Genomic DNA, 22,672 nt, shown 5'->3' on the forward strand with positions numbered 1-22,672 from the left:
AGTTAGAGACTGGGAACAAATTGTTAGGTTAGGTTTCAGGAGATTCTTGCCTCATATTCTAAGGCAGTTGTTCTCAACCTCGGGGTCAGGATCCATTTGGGGGTCAAATGACCATTTCACAGGGTTTGCCTAAGACCATGGGAAAAGGCAAATTTCCCATGGTGTTAGGAACTAAAGCTTCTATTGTTATTGTTATGTATTACTTAATCAAACGGTACAATCACATCATGTATCACAATTATTAGTCAGGGGGGCTAGATTTAATTGCCCCAGGCCTGGTGACATAGATGAGTCTTAAGGCTCTTGCAAAAGGCAAGGAGGGTGGGGGCAGTACAAATCTCTGGGGGGAGCTGATTCCAGAGGGTCGGCCCCCCCACAGAGAAGGCTCTTTCCCTAGGCCCTGCCAAGCGACATTGTCTGGTTGACAACTCTGTGGGACCTAACTGGCCGCTAGGATTTATGCGGCAGAAGGCAATACCGTCAGTAACCTGGTCTGATGCCATGTAGGATTTTGTAGGTCATTACCAGCACTTTGAATTGTGTCCAGAAACCAATCGGCAACCAGTGCAGTCTGCAGAGTGTTGGAGAGACATAGGTATATCTAGGGAGACCCATGACCGCTCGTGCGGCTGCATTTTGCATGATTTGAAGTTTCTGAACATTCTTCAAAGGCAGCCCTATGTAGAGAGCATTGCAGTAGTCGAACCTCGAGGTGAGAAGGGCATAAGTGACCGTGAGCAAGGACTCCCTATCCAGATAGGGCTGCAACTGATGCACCAGACGGACCTGGGCAAACGCCCCCCCATGCCACAGCTGAAAGGTGATGTTCTAGAGTCAGTTGTGGATCAAGGAGGACGTCCAAATTGCGGACCATCTCTGAGGAGGTCAGTAATTCACCCTCCCAGGGTAATGGACAGACAGATGGAATTGTCCTTGGGAGGCAAAACCCACAGCCACTCCGTCTTGTCAGGGTTGAGTTTGAGCCTGTTGGCACCTATCCAGACCCTAACAGCCTCCAGGCACTGGCACATCACTTCCACTGTTTCACCGAGTGGTGCCTGGTTCACTGGCACCTTGGAACATATTTTTACAATCCGACCATAGTTTTACAATCTGAGCTGTTTACAGTAGGGGTATCTCTCTGACCTTCCTGCCAATCAGGTTAAAACTCTGTAGGGAGAATTGGCGCTAGACTTATGGTTGGGGAACCATAACATGAGGAACTGTATTAAGGGGTCGCAACATTAGAAAGGTTGAGAACCACTGTTCTAAGGCCTTGTAAATTTGGCATTGCTGCTGTAGTGCAGGGGTGTAAAAAGCATGGTGTCACATTGTCGACATGTGATATATCACAGTTTTTCCCCTTTGCTAAACTGGGGGTGGGGGTGGCCAGCATACAGTGCATCTAACTCACGGGCCATGAGTTTGATACCCCTGCTGTAAATGACGAACTGAAAGAAACCATAGGAAAAGGGAAATTACTGTTAATTTTACAGGAGTGCAGCTTAACAGATCAGTATGTAAATATGAACTAACAGATTTTAAAATCCTGGGTTATTTTGTTTGTCAACTCCCATGCATCTGAAAAACACTTTTTCGGTGTTCCAAGTAACACCCCCAAAGCAATAAGACTCCTAGGCTTGAGGTTCCTCAAAGTTCCATTTTATTAGCGATGTTCATATTGTTGCATCTGGGAAAACACGATTCTGAGCGCTTCCAGTTTTCTCCACCCAAACAAAAGTTCAAGCCCCTGCTCAGCGCCCACATGTCAGTCACATGATCTGTTGGCTTGTCTCAGTTAGCTAGGCTATGAAACCTTCGGCAACACCGAGCAGAGAATTTTAACAGAGCGTGGATGTGTGATAAAGCCAAGACACAGACTTAGTTAAATAAGTATTGTTTACATATAAACAAAGTATAAACAATCCAGAATAAGCACGAAGCAAATACAGAATAATACGCACTGAGCAATTACAAGATTAGCACAAAGCAAAATACAATATAGATAATAAGCACGAAGCTAAAATACAATATAGATAATAAGCACAAAGCTTATACACAACTCCCCCTCTCTCAGGCAAAGTGAAAAGGAAATGACGGAGCAAAATAATGAGCTTTTATAGCTTCAATGAGGAAGTGACGAAACAGCCTTGAATATTAACTCTTCAAGTACAAGTTAACCCTTTAAGTGCACATTAACTCTTTAAGTACAAGTTTGGTACAAGTGTACAATATGCAGTTTACAATGGCAATCCCTAACAACCATGTACCCTGTACTAACATGATCCAATCAGGTACCATCCAAAATGTAAGTTGCCTCCCAGTCACTTCATCACAGCTGCAGGGCACAGTGACCTTGACTTTCTGGAAATAATTATTTAGACTACTACATATAATCTATTCCATGTAATTCCCTCTCCCATTTTCCCACAGTAGAAATTGTGGCAGGCCTGAATACAAAAAGGTAAAAGATGGCTTCCAGCCCTGACGTATTTTCTTATACACTTGATTAAGGCAAATGTTATTTGTTAACCACATCTCCAGGCGATTGTTGGAACACACAAAGTTTGTATACATTAAGATGAGTAGACAAGCCATAAAGGCATTGGAAAATATATTCGGATGAGTTTATTCCTACAAAGATCAGAATTGCATAAGCAATAATATTCCCTGTAACACTCTGGAAGTGAAATTTGGTCTTTTCTTATTCAAAAAAACTCCTGAGGATGTAAAAATGGCCAGCCAAGAAAACACAAATGGATCATCAAACAAATCAACCTAGAGCAGTGTTTTTCAACCAGTGTGCCATGGCACACTAGTGTGCCGCGAGACATGGTCAGGTGTGCCGCGAAGCTCAGAAAAAAAGAAAGCAAGAGAGAGAGAAAGCGAGAGAGAGAGAAAGCAAGAGAGGGAGAAAGAAAGCAAGAGAGAGAGAGGGAGGAGGGAAGGAGAGAGAGAAAGACATAGAGGAACGTAGGGAGGGAGAGAGAAAGAGAGCAAAAAAGAGAGGAAGGAAGAGAAAGAAAGGGATGGAGAGAGAGAGAAAGAAAGAGGAAGGAAGGGAGAGAAAGAGGGAGGGAGAAAGAAATAGAGCGAAGGGGAGGAAGAGAGAAAGAGAATTTTTTTGTCCAAACTTTTTTTAGCCCCCCCCCTCCACGTGCCCCAGGGTTTTGTAAATGTAAAAAATATGCCATGGCTCAAAAAAGGTTGAAAATCACTGACCTAGAGTTTTTACTTGAGGCACAAATCACCAGGCTCAAATTATCCTGCTTTGAACAGATTATGTGAAAAACCGTATATATAGAAAATTGTCTAATATTGGGAAACATGGAAGGGAAAAGAAGAAGAGGATAACCAGTAGCAAGATGAATGAACTCAGTTACTGTGGTAATGAGTGCAACATTGGGAGGCTTGAAAGAACAGGTTAAGGCTAGATTATTATGGAGAAAATCTGTGTAGTCACTAGGAGTTTAGTAGCTTTACTCATCAGCTCCTGTCAGTTTATATCCCAGCCTATTTAACAACAAAAACAAACTTAAGTCAGTGATGTGGAAAGAGTTTGGCTAATTTTCTGAGATTTAATTTTAAACCCAGAAGTAATAAATGGCTTATCAACAAGATTTTAAAAAGTAATTCTGTAATGTATTGGAAGGTGTACATTTTGATTCAGACTTTAGTTGCGGTTCATTTTGCCCTGGCTTCTACAGGGCTTTATCCTATTGCTAAAAGGAATATGGCATTTGTTACACAACTGAGTAGTGTTAAGAAGGCTTTCAAAAAGCAACCCTGAATGTTACAAAGCCCTTGAGAGGTGATTGTTATTCACTCAGAAGACCCACATAGGAGCTGTGATTGAAAGCTCTAATTGTGATCAGAATACAACCTCTATCTTCTGGGTGTGAAAAAGGCAAAAGCGCAAATAAAGTGGAACGTAAAAGTAGTATGTTTCTTATGTACCAGTCTTGCCAAGTCTTGCTTTTTTCATCCATAACCTTGTTACCTTGATGCAGTTTCTTCCTTGGCAGGCTCCTGAGAGGGTAGGTTTGGGGCTTTACTAAAGACAGGCTAAGGCGTGTAAGATGAACAGTTGAAAATTTTAATATTCCTCTTTTGGAGGTCTTCTGGTATTGACACTTCGTGGTCATGCCTTCTTATTTTGGTATCAGAATAAAAAAAATAATACAGTTGGAGGTCTTCTCAATCCCTGCTCAAGCAGAAAAACTTACCCTTTCAGACAAATTATTATCCCAATTTCTAAAAACTTCCTCTGATGGAGTACCCACAACTTCTGAAGGCAAGTTGTTTCACTGATTAATTGTTCCAACCATTATCAGGAAATTTCTCCGTTCTAGGTTCTTCTCTCCATGATTCCATCCATTGCTTCTTGCCCTGCCTTCAAGTGCTTTAGAGAATAGCCCCCTCTTCTTTGGGGCATCCCCTCAAATATTGGAGAATATCGCCGGCTGACTTACCGGCCCCACGGCGCTGTTGCGGAAGGGCCGGGCAGACTCGGACCCTTCCGATGGCGGCCGCCATCTTGTTTTCGGCCGAAATCTCGCGAGGCGAGATTTCGGCCGAGAATGCCCTGCCCACGTGGCCGGGCATGACGTCGGGTCCGGGCGGGGCCTGCTGGCCCTATTTAAGGGACAGCAGGCCGGGAAGAAAGCCTTTTCGCCCGGACCTGGTGCTAAGAGCAGACACTTGCTGGCGCTGCTCGGCCGCCATTTTGGTTCCCCTCGTGTCGCGGCCGCCATTTTGTGGCCTACCGAGGGGGCGAAAAGTTCTGCTTGGCTTCGGAGTGACGTTGTCTGATCCTCTACACTTTGGAGCTGCTTTCTGCAATCCCCCTCGGGCCCGAGGGGGACTGGTAACCTCCTCCCGGCTGGGAGGAGGGCGCGGTGGGGGCATTTGGTCTGGGGCCCCGGTCTTGGGTGGTTTGGGAGGCCTGATTGCAGGCCTCTAAGGCCTACCTGTAGGGAGGCTTGCTACTAGCGCCTGAGGGGATACGAAAAAGAATACAAATAAAATAATAACATAAAGGGGCCCGGGGGGCTAGCGGGGGCTTTTCCCCTTTCCAGCACTAGGCCCTAGGTAGGGCCCAGCGGTGGGGGACCTTTGCCTGCCACTCAGGCAGTGGGTTCGGTCCTAGCTTGTTTGGGGTTGCTCCCTGCACACTTGGGAAAAGTTGGGATGGCTCCAAAAAAGAGGCCTGCCACTGCCCCTATGGCTCCGCCGGCTGCGCGCCCCAGGAGGGCCCTTAGGCCTTCTGCCCGGGCTCGGGCCAGTAGGGAGGGGACTGCGGGGGTGGTCCCTGAGCAAGGGGGGGTGGTCTCGTTGCCTCCTGCCCCTCAACCTGATCTTTCTCCTGCCATGTCTTGGGCCAGGGTGTTGGAGAGGCTCGACGAGCTCGAGCAGTGGAGGAGCGGTGCGGTCCCCGGAGCGTCCAGCGATCAAGTTCCCGCGGCGTTGGGGAGAGATCCGGCGGCGGCCCAGGCTGGGCAGATGGCTCCGTTTGGACGACAGGCCCCGGCAGGGCCGATGGCGGCTTTCCCGGGCCCTGCAACATTGGGCCCCCCGTGGATGTCATCGACCCCGTACAGGGCAGGTGAGGCTGCACCACACACTACATCACTGTCCTTTCTTCCTCCCCCCGCCCCGGGTTTTCCCCCGGCGGGGGTCGGGAGTGGGTCCAGCTTTTTGGGGTCCTCCACGGGCACCTGCGGGCAGGTATGGGCACAGCCGGTTCCTCCTCCGGTGCCGCCGGCGGCCGGCGCTGCTCCGCTGTCCGGGACGGGTCCTGCGGGGATACCTGCGGTGCCAGGTGCAGGGGGGTGGGTTCCCCCGGCCCCTGCTGTCATGCCCCCGCTCCCCGTTTTGCCCTACCCCCACGGTGCGGGAGTTTTTGGTGTAGCGGCCAACTCGGTATGGGACCCGTTCGCTTGTATTAAAGCGGGGGCTATACCGTGCGGGCTGCCGTCCACCCCTCTAGGATGCCACCTTCACCCGTCGGTCAAGGAGGCTATTTGGCGGGGTGAATACGTGGATCTTTTTTCACTTTTGAACCGAGAGGTTCCCAAGCAGGAGAAAGAGATTGTCCCGGGGGAGAAAACGAAGAAGACCAAGGTAACGAAATGCTTCAGCTCCTGGCTGTATGCTTTTCTTACTTATGGGTCTGTGGTGATCCAACGGCAGCCGGCTATGGCCTCTGCCATGTTTAAGTATATAGACTTGATTGCTAGGGCCCACTTCGAATATAAGGGCACCATATGGCGCCATTATGATAAGGGTTTCCGTATGAGGATGGCGGTTGAGCCTAACTTGCCATGGGATATGGTGGTCCCGGACCTGTGGTTCCGGGCCACGCATATGTCTGGAAAGGAAGGGTGTGAGCGTACGGATAGTGGGCACTTCATGGAGGAGGAGCCTGGCGCGGCTTCACCGGCCAAGGCGACTCCTGGTGTGGCTGGCAAGGGGGCCTCGCCCGCTTGTCATGAGTTTGCTGCAAAAGGGGCGTGTTTTCGTCCCTTTTGTAAGTACAAGCATGCCTGCGGGAATTGTGGGGGGTCCCATGCAGCTTCAGTCTGTCCCCGCCCCAAGAAAGGGGCGGAGAAGAAGGGCGGGGGTCCAGGAAAACCTCCCCCACCAGCTGGGGGAAAAGGGGCCCAGCCCAATTAATGTATCTGTGCTCGAGGGTTGGTTGTTCGACTACCACCCTCGCCCGAGAGCCGAGTTGCTCTTGAGGGGCTTCTCCGAGGGATTTAGGATCCCTTATGTGGGCGTTAGGAGGGCTTTCATGTCCGACAACCTCAGGTCGGTTGTCGGACATGAGGACATTGTACGGGCTAAGATTCGAAAGGAGGTGGCTGAGGGCAGGGTCCTTGGGCCTTTCCCGGAGCCGCCCTTTTCGAATCTTAGAGTGTCCCCCCTGGGGATGGTCCCCAAAAAGGCGAGTGGTGAATTTAGGTTGATTCACCATTTGTCTTTTCCAAAAGGGGAGTCAGTGAATGACTTCATTCCTGACGAGCTTTGTTCTGTCCGGTACGCATCCTTTGATGCGGCCGTGGCCATGGTTAGGGAGTGTGGGGTGGGAGCCCTTATGGGTAAATGCGACATTAAGTCGGCATTTCGGCTCCTCCCCATTCACCCAGGCGACTTCGAGCTGCTGGGCTTCCATTTCGAAGGTGGGTTTTACGTGGATAGGGCATTGCCTATGGGCTGCTCTGTTTCCTGCTCCCTTTTTGAGAGCTTTAGTACCTTCCTGGAGTGGGTGCTCAGGAGGCGTAGTGGCCTGGGTTCCGTCGTTCATTACCTTGATGATTTCTTGATGGCCGGGCCTGCGCAATCGGAGCAATGCTTTGCTTTGATGCGGGACTTCGAAGCCCTTTGTGCTCAATTGGGGGTGCCTTTAGCCCCCGAGAAGACCGAAGGCCCTGCCACCAGGATTACCTTCCTTGGTATTGAATTGGATTCAGTGGAGCAATCTTCCAGATTGCCCCTGGATAAGTTGATTAAAATCAGGTCCAAGCTTGAGGCGGTCTTGGGCTGCAGGAAGGTTACTCTTCGGCAGCTCCAGGAGTTGGCCGGGATTCTTAATTTTGCCTGTCGGGTAGTGGTGCCTGGTAGGGCCTTCTCTCGCCGGTTGTATGATGCGATGAAGGGGCTAAGTTTGCCCCACCATCGTACCCGCTTATGTGCAGGGGTCAGGGCTGACCTCTGCGTGTGGCGGGATTTTTTGGAACGTTTTAACGGGTTGTCTTTCTGGCGGCAGGAGCTTCTTTTGGAAGCGGAGCTGCAGCTGTGTTCCGACGCCGCAGGGACTTGCGGTTTTGGGGTAGTTTTAGGTGACCAGTGGTGCTGGTCGGCATGGCCTCCGGAATGGAGTGCCTGTTCATTGGTTAAGGACTTGACCTTTTTGGAGCTTTTCCCCCTAATAGTGGCCTTAGAGCTCTGGGGAGAGCAGTTCAGGGATAAGACTGTGCATTTTTGGTGTGACAATCTAGCGGTTGTCCATGTTGTGAACGCCCTGTCCTCTAAGAGTGACAGGGTGATGCGGCTTGTCCGCCATTTTGTGCACAGGTCCTTGTCTTTGAACGCCTTGTTTTTGGCTAGGCACGTCCCTGGTTTAGATAACGGGGTGGCTGACGCCTTGTCCCGTGGTCAGTTGTCCAGGTTTCGGACCCTGGCCCCGTGGGCCCGAGAGTCGCCAGAGGTGTTTCCAGCCCACCTGTGGAGCCTGGGCGGGCTCTCGAGAGCTGGAGAGACGAGGCCTCCAGGGCGATCGCCTTATCGGTAGCTCCTAGCACCCTGCGAGCTTATCAGCGTGCAGGTAAGGAGTTTGGGGATTTCAGGCTGGGTAAGGGTTACCCCCATTGCTGGCCTGCCCCGGTTGAGCACCTAGCTGAATTCTGTGTCCTGCTGAAGGGGCGTGGCCTTTCAGTGAGGACTATCAGGGCTAGGTTAGCCGGCCTCGCCTTTCTGTCCAAGGCGGGGGGGTTTGGTGATTTTCGGGTGATTTTCGCATCCGGAGGATGCTGGAAGGTTGGGTGAGGGAGCGACAGGGGTTCCCCTCCGACACTCGTCAGGCCCTGACGGTTCAGCAGCTGTCTCTGATTAATCAGACGTTTGGCAGTCTGTGTGCCTCTCTTTACGAGGCTCGGCTGTTCAGGGCAGCGACTTGTGTTATGTTTTTTGGGGCCCTCAGGGTCAGCGAGGCAATGGCCTCCTCGCAGTCTGACTTGTCGCTCCGCGCCTTCCAGCTCGCTGATCTGACCTTTAGACAGGGGGGTGTCTCTCTTTTGGTGAGACACTCCAAGACAGATCAGTTACACAGAGGGGTTAGACTTGAACTTAGCGCAGCCACCGATAAGTCTGTTTGCCCGGTGGCTGCTTTGCAGCAATTTTGTGTTTTGCGTGGGTCAGGGCGTGGGTACCTTTTTCTACACCAGGATGGCACCCCCCTGACCCGGTATCAATTCTGGGCGATAGTGTCTAAGGCAATGTCTCAGGTAGGCATGGATCCCGCCGGCTATGGAACGCATTCGTTCCGTATCGGCGCCGCCACTAGCGCGGCACTTTCTGGTTTCCCGGCCCAACGGATTCAGGAGATCGGCCGCTGGCGGTCAGCGGCATATTTGGGTTATGTTAGGCCCGCTGAGGATTCTGGGCAGGGTTTAGGCTAGGTAACCTCTCTGTGTGTGTCCTCTTCCAGGTTCCCAGTCCAGGCAGAAACCGACGGCGCTGCTGTGTGGCCACAGCATGGTCTTCTGGGCCGGCCGCTCCGCAGCCAGAAGCGCCATCGGGACCCAGCTGTCGTTGGGACGGTGGGTCAATGTTGTTTGGATGGGCCGGAGGGGTATGCGGTGGGAGGGGCTCCTACCGACGTTGCTGGGTACTCAGCATCTCAGGGCGGTACCCGGCGCTGCTGGGCGGGCGGCTACCCAGGGTCGTGCCCAGATGGGACTGGGTGGTCGGCAGCCCATAGCCGCACCCAGATGGCTGGTCTTGCACCTCGGTGGCAATGACCTATGCCTGCTTGGCGGTCTACCGTTGATCGTCCAGGCGCGCGAAGACCTGCGGTGGCTTCGCACGGTATGGCCCACCACGCAAGTGGTGTGGTCAGAGATCCTTCCAAGGATCGTTTGGAGGGACGCCATTTCCCTTAGGGCCATCCACCGGGTTAGACGCAGGGTGAATAAGGCCGTGGGAAAAACTGTCAAAGAATTAGGTGGGGTTGTAGTGGCCCATCCCCTCATCACTGTAGATCAGCCGTGGCTTTACCGGGCCGATGGCATTCACCTGTCAGAACAGGGGAACGCCATTTTCTTACAGGACCTGCAGAGGTCTCTGCGTGAGCTGGCGCAGATAGAGGGGGGAGTCGGGGGGCCAAGATAGAGATCTGACCCCCGCTCCGTGGCAGGTTAGGGGCGGAAATCTGGGTGGTTTCAGCAACTGCGCGTTCTCCCTTGGGCATCTTTGGGGATGATTGACAGGTTCTCTCCAAGCCCATGGTGGGTGCTACCTGCGCACTTGGGGGGAACCTGTCTTTGGGTCCCGCTATTGAAGTCCCAGGGTAGGGGTGAGCCAGCGGGACCCCCCTCATGCGAGTGTATGGCAGGGTCTCAGGTGAGGGAGAGGTCCCTCACCTGGACCAGCATCGACTACGCCCATAGTTGCCCAGGAATGTTGACCTTTTACGTCATTTCCGCCCCGGAAGTGTTTGTTTGACCCTGCAGGTCCACTGTTTCCGGGTCATAGTTGAGTATGTTGATTTATGCAAATTTATGCTAATTCATGCTAATTTAATTAATAAATTATGCAAATTTATTATAATAAAAATGACCCAAGTTTAAATCCAGCTCTTGTGTCCGAGTCGTTACTCCGTCTCTTCTGCAATATCACCGGCTGACTTACCGGCCCCACGGCGCTGTTGCGGAAGGGCCGGGCAGACTCGGACCCTTCCGATGGTGGCCGCCATCTTGTTTTCGGCCGAAATCTCGCGAGGCGAGATTTCGGCCGAGAATGCCCTGCCCACGTGGCCGGGCATGACGTCGGGTCCGGGCGGGGCCTGCTGGCCCTATTTAAGGGACAGCAGGCCGGGAAGAAAGCCTTTTCGCCCGGACCTGGTGCTAAGAGCAGACACCCACCCGCCCTTCCCTATTTTGCAGTGTGCCTAGTGGGTCGCCTTCGGGGGCCGAATGGGAATTTTTTGCAGCCTCGCCCATTAGGCCAGGCTGTTTTTTCGCCCATTCCACACTGGGGAGATGGATGTGCGGTTAGGGGGTGTTTGCATTTAATTAGGTTAATTGGCTTACCTCTGGTCATTGGGTAGGCAGGTTAGGGGCGGAAATCTGGGTGGTTTCAGCAACTGCGCGTTCTCCCTTGGGCATCTTTGGGGATGATTGACAGGTTCTCTCCAAGCCCATGGTGGGTGCTACCTGCGCACTTGGGGGGAACCTGTCTTTGGGTCCCGCTATTGAAGTCCCAGGGTAGGGGTGAGCCGGCGGGACCCCCCTCATGCGAGTGTATGGCAGGGTCTCAGGTGAGGGAGAGGTCCCTCACCTGGACCAGCATCGACTACGCCCATAGTTGCCCAGGAATGTTGACCTTTTACGTCATTTCCGCCCCGGAAGTGTTTGTTTGACCCTGCAGGTCCACTGTTTCCGGGTCATAGTTGAGTATGTTGATTTATGCAAATTTATGCTAATTCATGCTAATTTAATTAATAAATTATGCAAATTTATTATAATAAAAATGACCCAAGTTTAAATCCAGCTCTTGTGTCCGAGTCGTTACTCCGTCTCTTCTGCAACTGCTATCATGTCAACCCTAATCCTTCTTTTCATTAAACTAGACATACCAAATTCCAGCAATTGTTCTTTATATATTTATATATATATTTATATATATCATTAAGTGTTGTACCATATGATTCTTGACAAATGTATATTTTATTTTATGTACGCTGAGAGCATATGCACCAAGACAAATTCCTTGTGTGTCCAATCATACTTGGCCAATAAAAAATTCTATTCTATTCTATATTTTAGCCTCCGGTCCCTTAATCAACTTTATTGCTCTTTTCTGCACTCTTTCTAGAGCAGGGGTGTCAAACTCACAGCCCGCGGACTGGATGTGACATGTGTTGGCCACTCCCACCCCCGGTTTAACAAAGGGGGGAAAGTTATGATACATCATATGACAATAATGTGAATTTGACACCCCTGTTCTAGAGTTTCAATATCATTTTATATTGTGGTGGCCAAAACTGGATCCAATATCCCAAGTGTAGTATTAGCATTATAAAGTGGTATTAGCTGCTGGGTGATTATAGCTACAACTGCCCTTTTTTTCAGGATTACCCACATAAAGGATTCATAGCTTAGGTCACTTCTGATAATTAGGAACAGAAAACATGATAAAATTGAATTATTTGTGTATTACCCCGTGCACAAGACATCATACGACTAGGATATTCTCTTCCTCCAACTCCTCCAGGGTGAGTGGAGCAGTAGGTGGGAGACAAAGTAGTGGCAGCTTTTTCCTTGTTTGCCCTTCTTATTCTTTCCACACTATTCATCCACTCAAGTTGTTGGAGTTTCATGCTGTAGCTACCACATTTGGGCTGCAAAGTCTAGAAGATGAAGGTACAATGTGAATAGATGAATCTATCAGCTGGAAACTGCACCCCATGACCATTGTTGGACTCATATTCTGCTAAGAGTATAATGCTGGCAGCAAAGCAAGATTCAGTACAGAGGTAGTGTAGCTGAAACAGTATTTATTATCTTTGTGAGCATTTTGCCTTTCATATCTCTGCATTTTAGTGCACATTTCAGTTCTAATAAGGAAGCCAAACCCTGATCCCCATTCCCTCTGTTTCCACTCATACACAAACATATCGGTCTTTCCTCAGTAGGTCCTTTTGCCAGAACTTAGTAATGTTCTCTAGGAGAACTTAAAAACAAAACAAAACCAAGTTTGTTAGATTTTGACCATCTTTGTTCTCCTTTCTTCCTGCTTGCAGCCAGCTGTGCTAATCCACTCTTAAGCTTTTAATACTGCTGCATTCTGCTCCTGCTTCTCCTCACTTGACTCTGCATGAGGAATTGAGCTGTTTTGCTTCCTTGAGAAAGGTGCAGGGAGGGGAAATATAAGGCACTTTTCAAATGTTTTCCAGTCTGAGGCTGTAGGAGCATTGGGGAAAAACAGGCTCTGAAATAATGCAGAATGACTGGGTGCTGGTGTGGCCGAGCTGTCGGATGAGCAAAAAGAAGACACTATATAGACTCTGTAGTATAGAGCTAAGACTTGCCTAAAGTAGGGGAAATTACTTAATCAGATACACATTAGGGATCTTGAACATGTACATTTTTGAATCCTGTTTTGAATGAATGCCTCTGCACTTCCAGGAACAATGACATCTCTGGATTGTCATAGTCTTTGCATTTTCATAGATGTTCACATTTCACATTGTTTCAAATTTTATCAACAAGATATTCACTGTGTTTAAGATGCATGCTTTAAGATCAAACTTACAGAAACGCATGCATTCAGATAAGAGTGAATAGATTCAGAAGTACATATTTAAATGTGTATGGTACACTTTTATTTTTTTAAATGCAGACATATGTATAAAGATGGGCAAAACTGAATTAGATCGATCAGTTCATTTGGTAGAAGGCAAAGTGCTGTCATGTTCCAAATGAACTCTACACCTTTGTATCCAGTTTTGCTATGGTCCATGAATGCGGTCTATGACAATTTGCTGCATCCAATCTGCTGTGGCCAGCTTCCTTTTATTATTTTTATTATTATTTATTTATATTTAATTTTTTTTATTATAAATTTTTATTTACAAGAATAAATACAATAAATACAATGACAATATAAGTGACAATACAAACATTTAGAATGAAAAGAAAAAAGAAACACAAAGAAACACAAAAAGAAGAAACAAAAAATATACAATAAACAATGTACATTTTACAATAAACAGAAAAAGGCGGGCGAATGTATGGCCGATCTGTATTGAGAATATGAACTGTAAATATTCTCTGTAGCCTGTTACACTATAACTAATAATCTAAATTATAGATAGATAAGAAAAAGAGTTGAGTATGACAAGAAAAAGAGATTTTAAATAGAAAAGCTTAATTTTTACATATATCTATATCTCATTCATTGAGATAATTTAAACACCAGATAATTAATTTTTTAACAGTTGTTGGCATTGTTCTTTTTTTCTAACCAGTGGTAAAAAGGGTCCCAGCAGTTATAAAATAAAGATTCATCGTTATTTCTAAGTTCCAGGGTCAGTTTGGTCATTTCTGCACAGTGTTTAATTTTTTGTAATATTAAACCATCTTGAGGTATGTCTTCATTTTTCCACCATTGTGCAAATGCTAATCTAGCCGCTGTAGTAATGCGGATAACTAAGTATACATGGTTTTTTTTAAAAAAAAATTGCCTTAAAATACCTAAGAGGAAGCATTCTGGGGTTTTGTGGCCAGCTTCCTGTGGGACAAAAGTTGCATTAATATTGAAGAAATAGTCTAACAGAATCATTAAAGAAACGAGGCCAAAGGAGAGACAAAATAAAATGTGAATGACAAAAATTAAAATAATTTTTAAAATAATTTAAAATAATTAAATTGAATTGTTGAATTGTGCCATAACATGTTATCCCATGGCAAGTTGGCCATGGCAAATTCAAGAGTGGGTTCTACTTACGCCCCCCTCTGGTTCGCATCAAAATAGAGGTGCACATTTTGCATATGTCCCCGTGTAGAATTTTGCTTATGCGCATGCTCAGTAGGTTGAAATCAGCCCGAAACACAGCTGAGGAGTTGACCAGCTGGGCTTCGGAAAAAGGAATAAAGGTCAGTATAAACCCTGGGGTGGGAGGGAGGGCCCTCTTTCAAATGGCAGAACAGGAAAACCTTCCAAAAAGTTTTTGAAAATCACATTTTTTAATAAAAAAGATGGCATCTGCCTTGCTCTGACTGAGAAAACTGCCTGGATGGGCACTGCAACTTCTCTCAAATTAACAACAAAAAATTAGTCCAGTTGTAAAGATTCAGCCTTCAGACAACTCTACCTGTATGATTGATGATTGAGAGTCTTCATTAAAAGGGGACTGAAGCAAATTGTTCCCTCCTATTGCACATGACATGTCAATTCATGAATAAATTTCACCAACATTACCAATTTTAAAAGCAACAGCATTGTGATGCAAATAAATGTATTATAGCAAACATTTTCATTGCCCACAGTCCATTTTATCGTGTGTGATTCTAGTTAGAAATACACCAACAATGGCAATTTCATAATGACTTCTTCATCTTGATGATGCTCTTCAAATTGTCTTTGTGAACTGGACTTAACACATCGACCAGTTAGGTCCCACAGAGTTGGCCTTCTCCGGGTCCCGTCGACTAAACAATGTCATCTGGCGGGGCCCAGGGGAAGAGCCTTCTCTGTGGAGGCCCTGACCCTCTGGAATCAATTCCCCCCGGAGATTAGGATTGCCCCTACCCTCCTTGCCTTTCGCAAACTCCTTAAAACCCACCTCTGCCATCAGGCATGGGGAAATTGATTCCCCTGAGCCGTTTCCGTTTTATGTATAGTTTGTCTGAGATGTATGACTGTTTTTTTATATTAAGGGGTTTTAAATTGTTTTTAACTATTGGATTTGTACTTTTTTCTTGTTGTGAGCCGCTCCGAGTCTTCGTAGAGGGGCGGCATGCAAATCTAATAAATAATAATAACCATATGGAGCTTGTCTTATTTAAGGTAACATTATTAGGCCTTGCTTAAATTCACCAGGATATAGGGAATGAGGAACCAAAAGAGGACTTAAAAAAAAACCATTTGAATAGTCAAAGGCCAAAGTGTGGCATGTTGAATTGCTAAGAGGCTAAGAAAGAAGACTACTTTCTGACTAATTAGAATTTGAGTGAACGTCATGCAGATGCTACAAGTATTTTAAGAGAGCTAATCCAATGTACTCCATCTTTAGTTCTTTCCTACTTCAACCCAGACTTCAACTAGGATGTTTTGTGTTTTGCTGTATATTTTCTACTCTTGCCAGAGGCCTTGGAAAAATCCAAGATAATGAAAATCTCTATTCAATACTGCCTGCTGGGCATTTAACAAGGGTTCTTGTAAAAGGGCCTGGTACAAGTGCGTACATGAATGGAAAGTGCAGGGGCAAATGCAGCATCACAGGCTGCCAAGTAGCCAACTGAAAGTAGCCTGTGACAAACAAGAACAAGAAGACAATGACTTCTAGCGCCTGAAGGCATTGCTTCAAAAGGTGTCAACACCAATTAAATTGTAAAGGCACTGTCAGCTTCTGAAGACTTACCCCGACAGGGACAAGACAGAACAGAATCAAAGCATGGTTTTGTGTATTTCACAGTACAGAAATATTTGTGATCCAGTTGAGATCTGCTAAAAAACGGAGCTGTCTTTCAGTGTCTAAGAGAAAACTTAAGCTAAATCATGGGGGGGAAAGGCAGATTTTTCTAAATGAAAACTTGGTAGAACTTTTTCTCACAATTAGAAACTTACAGTAATTGTCCACCGGTCAATATCCGCATGCGGATGCTAACTTCCCTAGGCTAAATAGTATTTTAATATTTAACCAGTATTTAAAGCAATCAGCATTCTTGTTACATTTCTTTTAAAGAACTTAAACTTTTCAAGTACCACAAAATTCCTTCGGGATAGTCTTTAATGAATGAATGCCACTGTTCTCCACCTGCTGAACATTTACTGTTACTGATACTTTCTTAGACATAAAAAGAAATACTTTCTTTTGCTTCATCATAACTTGAGTTACAGATTATATTTGAGGGCCTGTCTCCTTCCAGCTTCCTTGCCAAATTACAGATCTCTTGCCCTCCATTAATATATCTTATGCCCTGCTGAAGCTCAGCACTCTTCGTAAACTCTGAATATGGGGGATAGCCAGATTGTTTCATGCTAAGTTTGGCAGTCTTCTGAACACTAGTTACCTTTCCCTTATGTGCTTGCAAAAGAAATTCATTATTTATTTAGATTTAGGTCCTGCCCAACTTCGAAACACCTCTAGACAGGGGTGAAATTCAAAATTTAAAAGTGTGGCTTGGTGGCTATGGCTTGGTGGTCATGGCAAAGAAGGGATACTGCAAAATCTCTAGCCCCACCCCACTCTGGGACCAGCCAGAAATGGTGTTGCTGGTTCTCTGAATTAGTCAAATTTTCCGCTACCGGTCCTCCAGAACCTGTTCAGAATCAGCTTAATTTCACCCCTACCTCTGGACCATTCTTATTACCAAAGAAAAACCATCTTCTCTGAGAACTATTTTATGTAGACAGCCACATTACACTGTCTCACATTCCCTTTCTGGATTTTTCAGAATAAGTTCTAGAACAAGAATTGAAAATTGATTACATAAAGATGAAAAGCTAAACAGTGTCAGTTGGTGGGATCTACAATCTATCTTTCCTTAACATCAAAACCATGAATCATAATTTCATTTTTTTGTTTTTCACCTTATGTACATAAGGAATTTCATAAGAAATATTGAAAATGATCAAATAAGTCAATTAAACCATCTCAACAATTTCCACCATCTTCACCAACTATTACTCCATTCTGGGCAGTATTCAATTTTTACATTCTTGGTCATACAAATGGTTTGTCATCTGCATAAGCAAAGTTATCATATTCCATGGCTTTTCTTATCTTGCTCTGCTCTCTGGGCTACAGAGACAGTATCAGTGATCAAATCCAGACAAGAGACAGTTTCTTCTGTGCCACACTACTCTTAATAAAATAGAAAAATGGGGGTTAGACAGCATCACCACCAGATGGATCCATAACTGGCTGACCAACAACACTCAGTGGGTAGTCCTCAATGAAACTGCATCTACATGGAAGGAATTATGCATTGAGGATACCCCAAGGCTCTGTTTTTAGGCCCAATACTCTTCAACTTCTTCATCAATGATTTGGATGAGGGGATAGATGAGGAACTCATCAAATTTGCAGACAATACCAAGCTAGTAGAAATAGCCAACACTCTGGAAGATAGGCTTAAGACGAAGAAAGATCTTGACAGACTTGAACATTGGACTCTATCTAAAATAAAATAAAATTCAATGGTAAAAAAAGTAAGGTTCTACATTTAGTCAAGAAAAACAAAATGCACAGGAACAGTATATATGGTATCTCACTCAATAGTGACAATTGTGAGATAGGTCTTGGGAGCCCTAGTAGATAATCATTTGAATATGAGCAACTGCCAAAAAAGCCAATACAGTTCTAGGCTGCATAAATAGAGGGATAGAATCAAAATCACATGAAGTGTTAATACCACTTTATAATGCCTTGGTAAGGCCACATTTAGAATACTGCATCCAGTTTTTGTCGCCACGATGCAAAAAGGATGTTGAGACTCTATAAAGAATAGAGAAGAGCAACAAAGATGATTAGGAAACAGGAGGCTAAAACATATGAATAACAGTTGCAGGTACTGGGTATGTCTAGTTTAATTAAAATAAGGACCAGTGGTGATTTCTTGAGCAAAACTTGTCCAAGTCAGAAAGAAATCTCTCTGAGCTGAACAGTCTCCGTGTTTAGAAGCTCTCTGCCTTTTTTAGACTTGCAGTTTGTTTTTTTTAATAAAAGTTTCTTGTGTATGCAAGTATAAAGGTTAAGTTTACTATTTTAGTTACAATGGATAAATGGTTAATATGTGATACATAGTATAGTCAGATCATGTCAAGGTGTGATTGCTAACTAAACAGAGTGTCTAATTAACATTTATTCTAGACAAACAAAGAGTTTTAATTAACTTAGATAAACAATAATTTCCTTAAACAGATTAAATAAGTAGGTTGCTTAGTCATATCAATCAGACAGGCATTCCACATTCTTGGCAGATATTGATAATCAACCTACAGCGATGGGTAGAAACTAATCAAGGAGACACTCAACCTAGAACTAAGGAGACATTTCCTGAGAGTTAGAACAATTAATCAGTAGAACAACTTGTTTCCAGAACTTGGGAATGCTCCAACAGTAGAAGTTTTTAAAAAGATATTGGATAATCATTTGAATATTACCCAAAACTGAATACTGAATCTACAATACAGTATCTGAAATACTGTAGGATTTCCTGCCTAGGCAGAGGGTTGGACTAGAAGACCTCTCCAACTCTGTTATTCTGTTCTATTCTGTACTTGGCAATCCAGCAATCTCTGACAATCAAGGGGCATTTCCAGGCAGAATCTGTCCTTTTAGAAATAATGTGGTCTTAGGCAGCTTAGGTTGAATGCCCCAACTTTGGCTTTCTATTGATCAAGAACAACTTTAATGGATTTAATTTCTTTCATCCAGTGATAATGAAAGAATACTCATTACTGACTTGATGTAATGGAATGTGCGGATGACCTTGGGGAATAAGGAAAAAAAAGATGCTTCCTGTGAAACAATCAGTCAAAAGAATCAGGAAGCCCCAGTGGCACAATGATCAAAGAAAGAAATTTAGGAAGAACCTGCCTTAATGAGTCAAGCAGTTAAAAGTGGTGGTGGGAAGTTTCTACTTTTAGACTTGCAAGATTTTGTTAATACCCTTATAGTAAAGCAGAATTAGTTCATCTAATAGTGTTTCCTGTCTGTTACCTCAAAGGACTGACATTTATATGAGAAGAAGTAGAAGAGTTTCTAATAGTTTGTCTAGTAGTTCCAAGTAAATGTTCAACAATGCAGGACAGAAAAAGAAAACTGCTGGACATCATAGACCAGATATTGAGATGTCATTTGGTTTACACCCAGGTCTACTTTTGGCACATGAAAATCACTGCAAATCAATGCTGCTAAAGCTCATATCCATACAATGGTTGATTGAATTCAAGCCTTCCAAAAACGATGAGAAGAGGTTAAAGCATCACAATACACATGTTTTCAAGCACAGCAATCTCTAATTTCTACTGCAGGTATTATTACAAAACTGTGATTATATCATTTACCTACTTCCAGAATGTTAATTGGCAGAAACAGTTTTTAATTATTATTTTTTCTTCCCAGATCTGCCCACTTTTTTTTTTTAAAGTCCTTTGGTCTTTTATCATTTTTGTTACTATTTGCGATATAAAATTTTTATCCTGACTTCAACAATAGGCTTACTAGCCTTTTAAAAGATTACCAGGACCCTCCTGGGTAATTGGGGCTTGGAGGTTCAGAGCTGTGCAGTAGAATTTGCTGGGCATCTGATGGATTAAATCACTCAGATTTATTCTCAGTAAGCAACCAAGAGCGGACTTACCCAGTTATCTAGGAATAGTTTGATTCTGTCTGACTCAAGGAAGTGGACATGGTCTTGGGATTGCAACTATATTCATGCCCTTCCTGACTGATCGAGACTGCCTGGGAATTGATACTGTTATGGTTATCTCTGGCCCTGCTCCTGCCCCAAGGACTGTGGATGTGAGGGAGACATCCACATGCTGCAGGCCTGTTTTGCCCCCGGTGGAATCTGATGATGAAGGCTCCTCTGACCAAGAAGACATGAGTGACAGGGAGGAGGAGAGTGTGGCAGACAGCTCAGAAGGAGATCAATTATCTAGCTCCTCCTTGGATTCAGAACAAGAGTTAATGATACAGCCACGCATGCGGAGAGCGATGCATAGGCAACAACAACTGAGAGATTATTATCAAAGAAAACGAGGCCACCCGTGGTTGGGCGGGGCTCTGGTAATTAGTGAGGCTGCTATAAATAGCAGCCTGTGGGTTTGGCCATTGTGGAGGATTATCTGATCATTGTGTTTCGTGACTGCTTTACTGACTTTGACTTTTTGTGTGCTGATTTTCCCCCGCTTTGAAACTAAACCAGAGCAAAGTGTGTTTCACTTTGTGAAAGAAGAAGGACGAGGAATTGCCTCACAGCTGCAAGCTAAGTATCCCAGAACAGTTTGTTTGGAGACTAGTGCTCTTTGCTATACCAAAAGAGGGCTTGGTTTAAGTGAATTTTCATTATAAAGAACATTGTTTTGAATTTTCAAACGTGTGTGTGTCTGAAATTTGTACCTGTGAATTTTTGGGAGGATTCTACCAGAGAGCCCGACAGAACAGATACCATCAATCATGGTATCATTTTTGGTAAGCTGTGAGAGTTGGAGGTGAGAAGAATAGATTTGTGCTGATTCACCTCCTTCCTCTAAGGTTGGTCCCAATTGGTTTTGATAGGGAGCAACAAATTCAATCCAAGGCCCTTGGTTTGCAAAGTGCGGCAGGGCTCAGGGCTCTATTTGATTTTTAAAAGAGATCTACATGAACTTGATGAATAAGATCATCCATCACCATAGGATGTGGTATCATCAGTATGAACATGATACCCAATTGTGCATCTCCATCTTAGGTGAATTAAGTGATGCTGTGGATGTTCTTTTGCAGTGGTAAGATAGAGTGACTGTGGATGGTGGCTTTTTTGTATCTGAGGTATTACCATCTTTGGTGTTGGTTGGGGTTGCACTCAGGGGTGGGTTCTAACTTACCACGCTGCTGGTTTGCTTCCTCCTGTACTGGGTGGATGCGCACCCATTGCACACTTCACAAATGTGTGCACACACATGCTGTGCCAAAAACCAAGCTTCTCTGTGTGCACTGAAGCCAAAAACAAGATGGTGGCACCCATGGCACCATTAGAACCAGTTCAGGGCGTGGCCAACCAGCAATCACTCCCAGTTCAGTGAGCAGGGTGAAATTTTTCCTTTTTTCCTTTTTTCTTTTCTTTTTTCTCTTCTCCTTTCTTCTCACTCCCCTTTCTCCTTTTCTCCCCTTTCTTTTCCCTTCTCTTTATATTTTTTATTAAAGTTGAAAGATACAAATATAAAAAATAATATAAGCTAAAAAAATGAAAACGAAAGTGAAGGGACAAAAGGAAAAACATAAATAAAGCAAAAAAGAAAAGAGATATGTAAAGAAATGAAGTTGTTTTATCTGATCAAGGTTAGACTTTGTTGTTTCTGGTAACCTATTGGATATTTGTCAATAAGGACTGAATGATGAGGCTTTAAACCAGGGATCCTCAGACTACAGCCTACCGGACACAGCTGGCCCGCCCACACAATCTCCTCCCTTCCTAAGTTGGAAGGGAGGAGATGTGAGAGCATAGTTTGGGCTCTGGGGGTGGGCTGTTTGCAGGAGCTGCCCAGCCTAAATTCAACCATCACATCTAAACTTTAATTTTTATCTCTTTGCTTGCAGTGCAGTGGAACATGCAGTGGAACAGTGCAGTGGGGCATACAAATCTAAATAATAAATAAATAAACCTTTGCCTAGAACAAAAGGGGAAGGAACCACATAAGCCCATAGACAGAAGAAGGGAGGGGAAGAACTTCACTTAGTTACAGACTTAATTGGTACAGTTCTTAGTCTGGTTTATTGTTTGGTCATCTGAAACATATGATCAGGAGTTATTTTGAAAGAAAGCCTATTTATTTTATTCTTTTTTTAATGACCCATTTTAAAGAGACTGAAGCTGCTGCTGTGATGAAGTTTGCACTTTTTCCCCGTGTGTGTGTGTGTGTTCTTATTAAATAAATATATTCCTTGGGTTCAGCAAATACAACCCAAAGACAAAGTCAAAGGCAAAATAGACTGCTAAATTGTCCACACCCACCCAATCACATGACCACTTAGCCATGTCCACCGAACTACATGACCACCGAGCCTGCCTACCAGGTCTGACCCCCCCAACAGTCTGAGGGACCATGAATCACCCCCTGCTTTAAACATTTATCTATAGACAAGAGTTGAGATATGAGAAGAAAAGATATTCTATTTTAAGAGAAAGTTATGTTAAAATTAAAGGAGTATATACTGGGTGTATTTGATTGATATATAATATACAGTATATTGTTATTTCTGGTATTTTTAAGTACTTTCACTGACTAGCAAAATGAGGCTCAATGATAAAACTTTAAGAATTTGTATATGCATGAGATATGGAAATAAAAAAATGTTTTTTGCAGTATTATTAGTGAATGTCAGAGGTGCGTTCCTGCCAGTGCAGTACAGTGCACCATTCTGGTAATGGCCCACCGATGATGCAATTTCGGCATGACAGCTCCAGTGCTGTCTTTGACGGATTGTGCATGCCGCCATCTTTTTTTCCTAATTTTC

This window comes from Erythrolamprus reginae, chromosome 3, assembly GCF_031021105.1.
Source record: "Erythrolamprus reginae isolate rEryReg1 chromosome 3, rEryReg1.hap1, whole genome shotgun sequence".
In the NCBI taxonomy this organism is placed as follows: domain Eukaryota; kingdom Metazoa; phylum Chordata; class Lepidosauria; order Squamata; family Dipsadidae; genus Erythrolamprus; species Erythrolamprus reginae.